The 15,205-nt window shown below is 32.6% G+C and overlaps 1 protein-coding gene across 4 annotated transcripts in view; it reads left to right on the top strand.

The window, feature by feature from the left end:
* LOC130440785 (mucin-2) overlaps positions 1 to 15,205 on the top strand; it is a 572,992-nt gene that overhangs the window by 14,835 nt on the left and 542,952 nt on the right. Inside the window, exons 2-3 of one of the 4 annotated variants that reach the window (XM_056774111.1) lie at positions 2,704 to 2,880; positions 4,762 to 4,850. The exons of 2 other annotated variants lie outside the window; for them this stretch is intronic. The gene's annotated coding sequence lies outside the window, so the exon portion shown is untranslated. The remainder of the gene's footprint in view (positions 1 to 2,703; positions 2,881 to 4,761; positions 4,851 to 15,205) is intronic. One more of the 4 variants, XM_056774115.1, reaches the window with a different exon arrangement.

Below are 15,205 nucleotides of genomic sequence, written 5' to 3'. Positions count from 1 at the left end.
GAATATTTGTTATATTTTTACACAACAGAAATAAAGTTGCCGTATGATTAATTCAGTTTCATTTGTTCAGTTAACGGCAAACGATATAAAAGTAACGTAATGAAGTGAAAGTTTATTTTAAGTTATTTAACAAAACTCGTTCGTATGAAAAATTATGAAATGAACTAGATCAACAGCTCTAAATATGTTTTTTAGTATACAAGTACTTCTATAGAGATGAAATAGTTTCTACTAAATGTTAACATTCAATAAGTAATTTAATCAGTATAAAAAAAAGTTTTCCTTCGTAAGAAATCATTCCAACCAATCTTTTGAATGATGGTTTGATTAAAGTTAGGTACATTACTTAGTTGAATTAATAATTTTCAAATATTCATGATCATTTCCAATAACCTCATTATAAGGAAATGATTCAAATCACGGTGATGACACAATGACACTGAAATCAATCTCCAAGCGATGAAGGAATCAGAATATATTTTCTACCATTCACTCGGAAATGAAATGTATAAGAATTATTTCCTCGTCACATTTCCTGTTGATGTATAATTTACTCGGCGTATCGCGGACTTAAATTTCATTTCATTTTAATATTCATGAATTTTTAAGGTATATACATAATGATTATCAGATACAGGGAGTGGTACGAGAAGTTCCCATAAAAAGTAATACCAGATAAATATATTAACTAAGTTAGAATGTCTGGAACCGTTGGTGATATTCTCTCCGATTTTAAAAATTGCTGTTCAAACGAAAATTTGCTTAAAGCAGCTCAAATCACACAATATGGGGGCCAATTCTGATCACCGAAACAAAAGAGTTCACAACCTCGGAATATCTTATGGGACAATTGGAGTGTTTCATTGGCTGTACGCCATGTGGCACCATCTTGTTGAAACCAGATATTCACCACATGAATATCATGTAATTACGACAAAAAGGGCTGCTCGATCTGCCTAATTTTCAAAAACGTATGGTCCAATCATGTTTCCAGTCGAAAATACACACCAAACAGTGACACGTTGTGGATACATTTGTTTTTCGAAAATCACATGCGGGCTCACAAAAGCGATAATGTAGGCGATTAACAAATGTGCTTCGTCGCTTAGGATGATTTTGTTTAGCACCCACAAGTTGATGCTCAGTAATCCATTCAACAAACTCTCTTCGCTATACATGGTCATTAGGTTTCACTTACAGTGCTAATTGGATTTTGTAAGCATAGGGACGCAGATCTTGAGTGAGTATACACTTTAAACAGGTTCCACGACGCGAAATTTAGCTCATGGATTGTCACTGATACTCTCACGCACTGCTTAGATATTGACATTTGGACGACTCTTTTTTGGACAACCATTAATTAGTGTGTTTGGGATCTCCAACAGGTTTTTGTCTGCCGGAATTTTATAATTAATCTATTCACGATTGAAGAAGTTAAAACAGTACCAAGATCATATTTTGTATGAAATTTTTAAACTGCGAAACTTTTCATTAAGTGTCCGTACCATTTCAAAAAACCATAACACTACATAATGATTTTGTTTTGTTTTGTCGTTCACTTTCTTCATTGACAAAGATGTTAAAAAATTCATTGATTTGTCAATTTGACGTACCTATACTATATAATTGCATCTCATTATCCTTTAATATTTATGTTATACAGAATTACGAATACAAATATTAACTGGACAGACAGCAGTTCGTCGAGTTTGCATAAGGTTTATGCTTAGAACTTTTTAGTCATATTGAATTCCCATTATCAGCTTGTTACGGATTTTATCATTATATAAGTTTGAATATACGAGAGTAACAAAGTTTGAGCTCGATATGGAGTCATTCAATCGCACTTACAAACCCGGTAATGAATTTTGATCGGAATAGGACTATACACGACAAAAACTAGTAGAAACTTTTGCTTCTGTTGATGACAAGTATGATAAAGAGCATAAGAGTGGTTAGTGGAATAACTTTTTGAAACACTTTCGTGGAACTGCGATGATAAAATTGGTTAATTTCATAGAGAAGGTTGACTGGGTGTGACTAATAATCGCATTTGTAGAATGTTTTCTGTTTTCAATTGTTCATAATTAATAGATAACGGAACTCATAGCGTTAACGTATATAGAATACATAAAGGTATAAAGTTGTACGTGATACTACGTTGCACTGCATTTCAAGCATGCTATAAAAAATGGGTATAGTTAGAATACGATAGCAATTCGAGAAGTTGCCTTCAAATCGTCGTATAAAACAGCCACAAAACACATATAATTCTACTCTGTCAATTTCAATGAAACTATATATAATAATACCTTCTACATCAATTTAAATTCCACCAAATAAGAATAATAAATATTGAAATGAAGCAGAATCTATTTTGATATTCATTTATTGAGTGATTATAAATTCATGTATCAAGGTTGTCAATAGCTCGATTAAAGTCCAAATGGACGAAAAATATCAAATAGATATTTACATACCAAAGGAGGAAAATGATGTGCCTCCTCCCGTGGACAGTTTGAAGTGGAAGAAACAAACGCGTTTTACCTCTTAAGATCTGTTTATAGACTCCAAGTGGATATTAAAGGTCATAACTAATAAACTTACGCTTGGTATCATTGATGATGTATTTCCTATTTTTGCTTATTTCAATTCTATAACAACATCGGGAATTGATATAATCGATTATATTGTCTGTTGTAGAGGCGAAATTTATGGTATTGAATTCGAAAGAGAGATTCGGAAAAGGATATGACATTTTTAAGACAAGGTTGAAAGAATTCCAATTATTACAGTTTCCGAAGATACGATTCTGGTATATTTTTCCAACAACCAAAAAACTAGAACTCACAATATTATGGAGTAAATACAGCTGTTAAGGTCAGTACTCAATGTTAATGAAGAGAAAGATGTTCAATATTCAAAATTGAGAGTTTCACTAAGACGAGAACTCAGTGAATATTCCTAACCTAACTAAAAAAATCTTTAGAAAGAGATGATTTCTTTCTCTAATTTTCATCTATCAGAAAATCATCACATCCTCAAAAGAAAATAGTCATCTTTCTTCTTCCTATATTATACATTTTTACATTGCTTGAGGAGTCAAAAATAACAATTAACAATAAATTGGAATTTGACTTAAGTGGTAGCTGAGGAACAAACTTAGAGAGAAAACTTTGGACGCATCATTATTTCGCAACTCAAAGAAGTAATGCACGCTCATTTCAATTACCGCCACGACACGTATTGATCTGTGGGTAGACAAAGCTAATTTCATCAAGTTTTTTTATAGGAAAATGAGGAACATTTTGCTTACTAAAAGATCAAGATTGGGGTAAGAGTTAAGATATTTAAAGTTCAATATTCTGTGTGCTACGATTTTTGACGTATTTAACAGACATTTACTCAATTATTTCGCCAAAATGAGAAAAGAGATTTTTAAGTAAAACAACAATAATTTTTGACTCGTTTTGTGATCATGGAGTTATTCTGGGATCCCGAGATTGCCTGTACCTTCATTACCGGGATTAGATCAAAGAGGGTTCCTCTAGTTGTTAGAGACTCCGATCTATTAAAACGAGTGATGAAACTATGATTTTTTGCTATGAACCGACATAGTGTGTTATTGGAAAGGAAAGGTTGTGCAAAAAAGCACTGAATAATAATAGTGGGAAGGTTATGCTTTTGATAGATTCAAGGAGTCAAATACAACCGTGAACAGGGCGTATTACTCTAACTTACAAAAAAAGTTCCATTCTACACTGGTGCACTCCCGAAAGCAACTGTACACCAATGTAGCTTCATCGTATAGTCCTGATCTGACCTCGTTTGACTATTTTTTAGAAGCGACGATAAAATTAAGCGGGCAGAATACTAACCTTTTGACTCCAACACGCATAATATTTTTATAGTGCCATAGAAAGTTTAGTCAGATGTTTTGAAAAGTGTGGAAATAAAGTAAGAATGTATTGAATTTTCAATTATTTTAATAATGACAGTTTATTGGTAATTATGATTTTACGTAAATACTACGTAAATATTTTGCTCAACTATACCAAACTGTTCGTTAAGAAGGTATGAAGCAACATATTTGAAAAGTAATTTGAGAAAACTTCAGTGATGTGGTGAAGATATTTAGTTGCTTGTAGAGCTATAAATAATGTCTATTACTGTCATTAACACAAGCATAAACTAGATTTACATACGCAAACGTCATAACTGCTTCACTCTTTAGATTTGCGATTACTGTTTAATTTATATTTAGAGTAAGATTGTAAAATCTTTATGGGATATGCGAATGTGATGAGATTATATTAAATAGATTATTAGATTAAGTTGAATGGAGTAATATATTATTCATTGTTATTACATTGAATTACCGAATATCTGTTGAAAAAACTTCAGTCATAAGTTTATAAATAATCCAATACATATCCATCTTCACGGGAAGCTTACATTTTCCATTTGTTGGTAGATTTTTTGTCTCACTCAGTTTCAAGGGCAATTTCTCATTCTTGGGCCATAAGTTGCCGTTGATTATCACCCGCTCATCCGTAATCTGAAATTCCGTTTACGCTGGGCTCAGATCAATCTTCTTATTCTGGAAATATGTCAGTAGCGATAAGCTCCTTTGAATTTCTAATATGAATATTTACTAAGAAAAATCACATAAATATGTATGTTACCAGATGTAACAAGTAAAGAAATTGTTTTTCATATTCTGATAGAAATGAAAAGTATTTACGCTGTATTCTGTTTTAGGTATCAAAATACACTAGTTAATTACGCTTTCTTAGAAACGTCGACTAGCGTAGGCCGTTAGTATTGATCTGTTTTCAACATGCTTACGAGTAAGTACCTATTAGGGACTTATTGAACAGCGATATAGTTCAAGCAGTAAATAAGAAAATCCTTTATTATTATACTGCTAAGCCGTAACGGGCTTTTCATATAGAGAGTTATTGACACTCTCATTTAAGGTTGTTTTTATTTCTTACCTACAAATGTAGGTGTTGTATTAGTGTTTACTTTTTTTTAGAATTTATTTATTCCTGATAATCGAAGAAGCATTGGAAGCAATCATTTTGGTAGGCGGAAATGATGATGAGATAGAGTTTATGATATTAGAACATATTTTGATAAACAGAGATGTAAATCCGGGTACCCCAAATTTTAACATCAATAATTTAATTAATGAAGAAATTCTGAATAATTTCCGCTTTATATTATAGTGTAATATTTTCATTATTATTATTATTTTAAAGCAATCACTTTGTTTCTAAATAAACACATAACTTGACATGGTTAGGAAATTTTTTAATCTGCTCGGACAAGTCAGGGAATTCAAAAAAGCACTGTGGACACCCTTAATATTTAATTTAGGTTTAACTGCGTTGTGCATTCTTTTAAGAAGACTTTTTTATCCTACACGGTTAAGTGAACAACACAATCAATATTAAAACCTCAACAAATATCATCTTTGAACAAAATTTGAATTGGTTAACTCAAGGAAGAATGAATATGTATACAGAAGTGGCAAACTGACAATTAAAATTTATTCAATTATAAGCGATTGTAGGTTACATCTTTGAATACATATGAGGGGGCTAATTCGAAAGTGTACAATCTCCATATTTTGATAAAAATTTTTAGATGTCCCATCTGATTTATTTTTTAACCTAGATTTGAAATGAACCACCATTTCATAGCAAATCTATAATCTCCAATGTATTTTATGCACATGAAACATTGGGCTTAGTTCCATAAGGTACAATCTCCACTAATAATTTACTTCCTATAACAAATGTTTTAATGATTTTTGTTCTAATAACAAAAAACAAAAAGTACTTTAAACTATGAGCTCAATATATATTTTAGGTTTTTAAGTTCTAATTATGTTTAGCTATGACTTTAGCTAAGCTAAGCTTTAATAAGCTAAGCATTAGCTTATTTTTAAAACCAACAATATTCATAATATAGATCTCATTTTTAATACAAAACAATGATTTATGTGTCTTTAAAACTCATAAAATATTTTCTGACAATGACCACATTTATACAATATATCTAAATTCTAGAATGAAATATGTTGCATTCTATTCAAAAGTTTTTTGATTACTTTGTAAAAGGCTGATTGCTGTTTTTTATAACAAAAATTAAAGTGTAATTTTCTGCACGTAGATATGGGTAGTAAAACTTACCTCATCTCCTCCTCTTGTGTCTTTCAAAAAAATCTCGATTAGCAGCATAATATGTTGTTTTATGATTCTAATGGAAAATACTTTTTCTGTTATAATGAATAAATTTATCATACAGTTGAGTGTATTTTAGATATTCGATTTAGTCGGTAGTATTACAATTATTGTTCAGCAGAGCGACCATGATGTTTGGGAAGTTGTTAGGTAGTCTTTAGTTTTTGTACTTTTGACAGTTCAACAATAAAATGTGAAAGATGCCACTCGTAAAGCACTGCGCGAATGAGCCTTATTCTCTAAATTCCATAGTACCTAGACAGGACCGGCCTAGGGAACTGCTAACTTGTTCGTAACGATACAATCTTTTCCAATTTTAGTTGCCTGTATTCAACTCTTTCGGTCGCACTGATAGTTGAGTATCATGGGGGCTTGTCATATTCAAACTCCCCATACAGGTTTATGATAAAATAGTCACCATTTTCTAAGCCAAGCCGTTGCCGTACTCAACATATAGAATCCCTATCTTTCCACTAATTGGAAAAACTCAGTGCTTTATTCACTTTAAAGAAAGTGGTACAAATAAAACTTTTGGTGATGATGATCTCAAAATTTGAATGCTGTTCTCGAAAGATAGACGTGTTGTGGAGAAAATTTGGGAATTCGATTTATAGTGATCTTCATCCGTCAAATTTGTTTATTGGTAATAGAATGCTAGTTATTTTCAAAATATATCTATTTCAATATTAATTAGAATTTATTGTAGTATTATATAAAATATTATTATATATATTGAATTGAACAGTTGTAGACTTTTTATCGTTTGATTCCATTTTCGGAGATCCATGGGAAATGAATTTGGTAACAATAATACCGTTGTCATAATATACAGTTACTCCAAATAGGAAGGCACTGCCCAATATAGTCTAGCGGTACACTTTATCTATAAGTACGAAGGGGAAAGTTTAACTTATACAAATTTGGTAACTCACCTAATAGAGATACTTCAATGCAAATATCCTGACATTTTTTTCATTTTCCAAGGGGGAGAATATAGAGAGGTTTATTCATAGCTGAATCATCTGGGACCATGTAGCAGCCCCACAATTTTTATTATGTAATATTAGTTTTGTTATATCATTTCTTTCTACATTTATTCCACTAACCAAAAAAAGCGGTTACTTTTCTTGAGTAGGATGAAAAAATTTAATATTAAGATGTAATGAAACTAATTTAAAAGTGCAAAAGTCGAAAATACCCTCTATATTGTTAGTAAAAGTACCTCATCTGATGATAAATAAAATTTTACTAATTCTGTTTCTGTTCTGTTTCGAATAATGCTCTGCTAACTTGTCATATATGTGCAGCACATGTTGTTTTTCTAGAAAATCTATAAGAGCACAAAATTTTGAATATATCTAATACAGTTCTTGAAAATTCGCTCTGCTAGCTTAACCTACGTCCATATGTGCAATATCAACCATAATACAAGTAGGTATCCGCTCTACGATTTTAGATTTCCCCACATACAAAAATCCAGAGGATTATGTCCAGGTGAGACCGGGGGGTAATTGTGTGAAGATGCTCGGCGGATCCAATGGTGTGGAAAAACGTTATTCGAAAAGTTGAGTATAATTACTTCAAAATGTGGCGGAGCAACGTCATGTATGAACCACATGCGCCTTCTAAGAATAAGAGGTACATCTTACAAAAGAACTGGAAGATCATTTCATAGGAAATGAGTCTGACCAGTGAACCAGCAAGAAGGAAAAATGGCCCTATTGAATAATCTTTTATAATGCTAAGCCATACATTAACTGAAGTTGAGTGTTGGAACCGTGCTACAACTGTTGCAAGAGGGTTTGCATTCGTCATTATAGAAATTCATAATGCTATGTCTTGAAAATTTGGCTTCATCCGTAAACTGAATATTGGCACCAAAATTTGGATTGTTTGCGATTTTATTTAAATAGTAGGTAGCAAATGTTGAACAATAATTTGAAGAATCTGCTATTCTAATTTCTCACATTTTTGGGTCGTCCAATAATAATTTTTGTTTTAGCGAAAAACGTTTCAGAACATGGTAAAGGATTATTTCATAACGCTGGGCATACATACGTCTAGCCTCTAAGGCATTCCCATTCGATAATACACACAAAAAGGCATATTAGCCATTTCAGTATAAATAACTGCAGGCATCGTTGTTAACACAAAAAATCCGTATGATAGAAATTTCTTATTCGTTTTTAGATTTGATACAATATTTGGAAATATGATTTCAAATGCCATTTATTTTTATTACTTCTAGTAGCGTAAAAAAGTAAAATGAAGCGAGCTCATTTATTACAAGCAATTGAACACCCTGTATCTCATTAACGACGAAACTTATAACACATGTTTACGGGAAATTTTCGTTTTGAAATACCTGTATATGAATTTAAATAATTTCAATTTAAAAATTTATGTAAATAGTTACTGTTTTCAAATATAATTTTGACGATGATATATCGTTATTATTAAATGGATAACTTATATAAAAAAGAGTAACAGATTTTACAAAATTGAAGGAAAATTATTCTATTGAATTTTAAATCTTAAAACTCTGAAGTTAGGAAATGTACAATTTATTCTCATTACCTCTCAAGCACCACACGAAATATTTAGGTGAAGGAATTGGATAATTGGAAATCTAACCAACAGCTATGGTGTGAGTCATAGTAAAAATATATAGACAGCATAAGATTGATGTAACTTTGATCGTGAGAAAAGCCCTTTATGAGCACTATTTGCTTCTAAGAAGAATTCAGAGAAAGGAAATCGTCATTAATTTGTTTCATGGAGTGTATTTTATCGAGACCGTAGAATAAAATTATCTGGAATAATAGTGAAACGATAATTATTTTGGAATGAAATAATTGTCTAATATATAAACATATATAAAATTACGAAGAGGGTAACATCTGTTATTTTCTTTCAAACTTCAATAGATGTGAACAATACAGCCAGAATACGAATTAGTTTTATTGTTTTATAAACAATAGTAAGTGTTATTTGAAGTTTTAGATTAAATAGTAAAATAATATACCTGTTTAAATTGCTTTTCTGAGAAAAACAACCAGATATTCATAAAGTATACTTCGAAAACAATAAAAACGTGGTAAAATTTGTAATGTTACAATGTAGTCATTATAAAAATCCTATTCTAGTTGCCAATAAAACTCTTGTGTGACTTTTTGTTAGTTTTGTGTAGATATTCAAGTCTCTTTCTCCACGAACAAATGCATTTCCATTATTTAACTACATCTTCAGATTAATTATTAACTCATGAGGCTGGGAAGTTAGACCCGACGTCTCTAGGCATAAACTTTTGATGGTTTTTAAGTTTGCTCCTTCTAGGGCACATAATACTATATGTCCTGCTTTGAAAACGGCTCCACCCTTTTCTAGTGGTCTACTTCTAGCTCCAACATATTCCATGATGTTTAAAAAGGAACGATTCTTAAACACAACTTTTTGTTCAGCAAATTACATAAATTAGAAAAATGAAGAAAATCCTACCAAAATCACTGGAAAAAAAAGCATCAAAAACCCTTACAGTTTGTATTGTTGTTCACCGCTATAGAAGCCAAATTCAGCGTCATCTAGTGACACGTGATGTTCACCAAATGAGGAAAATAAGTGATTATTACAAATGGATCACCCTGTATATTTTTTGCTTTTCGAAGAAATACTCATTATTTTATATTTGATGTACCCTTTGCCTAAATCCATAAATATAATAAATATAGACATATTTGCGTTAAAATAATACATTTAGGTGACTATGACTGCTGCAACAAATTTGACGTTATTATTGTTGAAGTTTATTGAAAGTTACAATGGATCATTCTGAAAAAGAGCGAATTGATATTTTAATAATATTAGGATATGGTGATAGGCATAGAAGTCAAGAAGAAACGTGTAATATCTTTAATAATTTATTTTCTAACCGAAATTCTATAACAAGATGTACTGTGAGTAAATTAATTCCAACATTTTCACCATCTGCTGTAATCGCCTTTACTGTATGTTTTCTAAAATTCGTAGTTCCCTGGATATTTGTCTAGTATTCAAGTGTGGATCTTCTTCTAACTTGACACAAACATTTAAAGATTTATATTCAGTTGCTGTAAGTTTTCTGTGCTATGATTTGGATAAATATTTTACAATACCAGTTTCGTTAAACTTTTTACTAACCCACTAACACTGGACCTTGTTACGAGATTTGTATTAGCACATAAATTATTTAAAATTTTCAAATTAAACGAGTTTATTCAATTGTAGTCAATTAAATGTACAATATTGATTGCAACTTTGGTGGAAATACTGTAAAAGTAGTCATACCTCCGAAATTATGGCATTTACTCGTAGGTATAGAGAATATACAATGAAAAATAATCAGTATTTCTTGAGGATTATTAAAAACACAAAATATATAGGGTGATCTATATGAAATAACAAAATTCAGGCAGGCCTGGGTGAATGTAGGAGGACCGTGGTCGGGTTACCCAGAGTTGGGTTACTCACGGTTCAACCAGGCTTGAGTGATTCAAGGATGGCTGAAGTCAGGATACCCAGAGTTCAGCCAGGCTTGGGTGAATATAGGATGGCCGAGGTCGGGTTACCCAGAGTTTAGCCAGGATTGGCTATGATTGATTTGCTAAGGCAGAGTTTCTCAGTGTTGGCCCAAGCTAAGCCCCGTCGTTCAAGTCTGGGAACTCTTACATGGGTAAATACTCAAAAAAAGAGATCCCCATGGTACTGTTTGTTGAAATAGTACTTGGCCCGTATTAGTATACTGGAGGTACACTTTACGGTTTTATATTTAGTTATGTCATTTTACCAAGAAAGTCTTTTATTTTGTTTTTCAGCATTCCCTTTACCGTTGTGTTGTTTAATATCTAGCTTTGTAAGATGTGTTATTGAGTGGTCTGGGAGAAGATTTTTTATTTAAGTTAGTTCGTCAAAGGCTTCCATACTCACATCTTCATGACATAGTGTATAGATACCATGTGTAATAATGAGATAAGGTACTGTGGTTTGTTCGTTAGAGTATTTAAATCTGTTCCGATTAATTTTTCCAATACTATATATAGAAACATGATAAAAAAAGAAAAAAATATATGACTTTCAGCCACACTACTATAATTCGTAGATTCGTTTCAAAATCGCGGTTTATATAAGTGAGATTTTTCTATTTCGTACAATGTCTCTTGCATAATATTTGTTGACAAATTATATGGGTTTATTATGCAAGGGAATGCAAAAGGGACGCATCCAAATACAATATTTACAATTATTAACAATTCGTGTACTGAAAATAATACCTCAATAATATCTATTTATAATTGGATATTTGAACAAATTAAAGTTCAACATCGTATTTTAGAAACTTTATATTCGAATGCTTAGCATAGGGTCAAAGATCAAAGTAGAAAATTGTTTATTTATTTGATATACGATTAGAATACAAAGATGAAAACGATGTTGCCATTTATGTAAATATGATTATTTTCATGTGATTAGTTTCAAGAAATGGCAACGTGTAAGGTGACTATAAATCGAATGTACAAATTTAAAATAGAAGTGATTATAATAAAATGTATTATATCTCATCAATAGTCGTCCATACGCTAGAAACTAGGATATATAAATTCAGGATTGTTAGAATTATACATTAAAATGGTTTAACAAGGGTGAACATTCTCAAAATAACATCGTCACCTAGTATTGTTTCTTTTATCCTACCGCAAATGAATTTGATCATTTATTTTGAAGAATGCCGTGAGTCTTTGAGAACTAATCAATTAATTCAACATAACATGCTCAAATTTTTTTATAAATAGTACAAGAATCAATTCCAACAATTGAGAATTAAAACTATTGTAATTATGATTGATATTTTTCCGTATATTAATTCATATTCATAGTACAGTGTAGCGTAGTGGTCAAATGTTCTTGCACTTCGTCTCGTTTAGGCAAGTCATTAGGAAATTCTTCACTTCTTATAATTATAACTGGATCTTCAGTTAACAGTTTTCTGTCTACTTGTTATACAGTGTGGCGCAATAGAACGTGCGTTTATTAGATATAGGCTAAAGAAATAAATACATATGGTATTGTTGAAATAAAAGATATGTGATTAGGTAATTAAATGAAGTTTATTATTGAATACGGCACTCCTCTAAACGCGAACGCAAATTTGAGAAATCTGGGGTGATTGCTGTCATTTCCTGGCGGATATTTTCCTTTAGCTGACTGATTCCCTCGGATTGTTCATGAAGACTTTATGTTTGAGGAGTTCCAACAAAAAAAATCAAGTAAGGCTTACGTGGAGGCCAAGGGATATTAATCGTGCAGGAAATATCTGTCTCACAGCCGTCATAGTCATTTGATGTGTGACAGGTTGCTCCGTCTTGTTGAAACCAAGTTCTCGTATTCGCTATTCTTTATCTCGCAAGCTCTGAAGTCAAATATCCCTCTAACATCGCAACATAGCGGTCAGTGTTAACGGTGATTTTTCTCGTGAATCTTCAAAGAAAATGCCAATAATTCCTTTGCTTGAGATTGCTGTCCATACCGTTACATTTTGGATTTTTTTCTGTCCAATAACGACAATCTTGTCGGCTCACGAACCCATTTAAATGAAAATGAGCCTCATCTGAACAAATGATGTTGTCAAAGTGGAAAATCGACCAAGCATTTCTTCAGCAAATGCCAACGTCGCTCCAAAGTCGGTATTTTTAGATTCCTTTGTGAACTGGAGCTTATAAAGACATAGTTCAAGATACAACTTCAAAATTCGCTGTAAACTTCGTGGCGACTAGCTTAAACCCACCGATCGCTTCTGAATAGACACATGCGGATTTTCTCGTACCGACTCCTTCACCCTATCAACGTGGAACCGGTCCCTTCAAAACGCTTAACCCATTTTTCAATTGAATTTGCACCAGGAGCTTTATCAAGACGTATGAACGACTAATTTCTACTAAAACTCCACGAGTGCAAATATTCAATCATGCTAGGCTCCCTCCGCCCACGCAATCATTTACCTCGCGAAAAAAGGTGATGCAATATGCACGTTCTATTGCGTCACCCTGTATCTTATAAATAGTGCTGCCAATTTGTGATTGTCAATAATATAATAATATTTATTGGCATATCACATTTTACTAACAAATGTATGAATTATATGTCTCCAAACTCTCCAAATCACACGCTTTTATCAAAATAATTTGAAGTCATTGATATAATTCCATGTTTCCGTTGAGTACGGATTTCCTTCAATTCCTAGACTGAATAATACATACGAATATATGGAATCGATTCATACCTTAATTAAAAAACTTCAATTATCTCAACAATAAAAATTCGTTCCAGAAATTTTTTTTACCTACAAGGATGTGTAAAGTTTGACGTCAAAAAAGTAACGAGTATCGAGCCATCATCAAGTGTACCCATATTTAAAAGGGTTAAGAGGTAAGGAGATTTACAAAGATATGCTTAATATCCTTGGTGATCAATTTCCTTCGTATGCGACCACGAAAAATTGGACTGCAACCTTCAAAAGAGGTAAATTTTCCATTGAATATGATGACCGATCGGGAAGGCCAGTTTCTGTATCAGTCCCCGAAAATATCGATGCAGTTCATGACATGATTTTATCAGACCGTCGAATTGGGCTAAAACGGATATCTGAAACAATGAATATTTCATACGAACGCGTTCATCATATAGTTCACGTCAATTTGGACACGAGAAAAATTGCTGCAAAATGGATATACATGTTTGATTGCTGACCAAAAGCGTACAAGGGTAGAAGCATCGCGTTCGATCTGTGCTCGATTTAAAAACGATGTAGACTTCTTAAACCGAATTGTGGATGACAAACAAAGCAACAATCGATGGAATTGAAGAGAAAAGACGCGGAATGCTATCCAAAGGTGTTTTTTGGCAAGACAACGCCCTGCACAAATCTCATGTTGCCGTGCAAAAAATTTGTGATTTAGGGTTTGAATTACTAGAACAATCCCCTTATTCACCAGATTTGGCTCCGTCCGATTATAATCTCTTTCCTCAACTGACAAAAAGCTTAATAAGTCGTAAATTTTCTTCCCACGAGGAGGTAATAAAAGCTGTGGAGGTCTGGTTTACAGAGCAAGAAGAAACATTTCTTTGAAAGGTCTAGGGACGTTTGCTGTAATAAATGTATCCAATTAAGAGAAGAATATGTTAAATAATAAATTATTTTGACATTGAAATTTTGTTTCGTTCCATAGTAGGCTGAGAATTTTTCAATATATCCTCGTATAATAATGACTTTGCTATGAATTGACATGAAAATATGAGCACCGTTTCTTTTCCAACCTCCGATAGGCTATAAATAAAAGACAAGTTCATATAAAACAATAATTTTACTACTAAAAGATTAGTACACTTACGGTTACTTTTCGAAATAATCACCGAAGGGATTGAGACATTCGTTAAATCTCTGGACAAGCTTTTCAATACTCTCTTTAAAGAATGAATTCAAGTAGAGTACAAAACATACCTTGAAACTTCTGGAAATTCCGTAGACACAACAGTAAAAGTGAATCTGCGGTTTCCTTTAGCCATTCTGTCAATTCGTTGACCCAGGTCATCTGAAACTACAGATTTGAGGCCATCTTTAAACTTTCGACACCGTTTAGGCACAACACCATCACTCATGCTTTCCTGATACACACGACTCATTCTCCCATGGATTTCTGCAACACTATTGCCTTCAGTCTGTAAAAAACGAATCTCACCTCACAATTTCCACTTGGCGGAAGATCAATTATGGTGGACATGTTTACGTGGCTGTAGCACAACGCCGACTGATGCTTGAATGTCAAAAATGGAGCTTCGCAGTCGCCTACAGCGCATGCCCGCTTTCTTATGCCCGCGGAGCGTCTGCACATGGCGATCGAAGTCTTTGGAATTTATAGACCTTC

Source organism: Diorhabda sublineata, chromosome 2 (genome assembly GCF_026230105.1).
Source record: "Diorhabda sublineata isolate icDioSubl1.1 chromosome 2, icDioSubl1.1, whole genome shotgun sequence".
NCBI classification, from domain to species: Eukaryota; Metazoa; Arthropoda; class Insecta; order Coleoptera; family Chrysomelidae; genus Diorhabda; species Diorhabda sublineata.
Note: the sequence above shows the minus strand (reverse complement) of the source record. Positions and strands in the feature narration are given on the sequence as shown.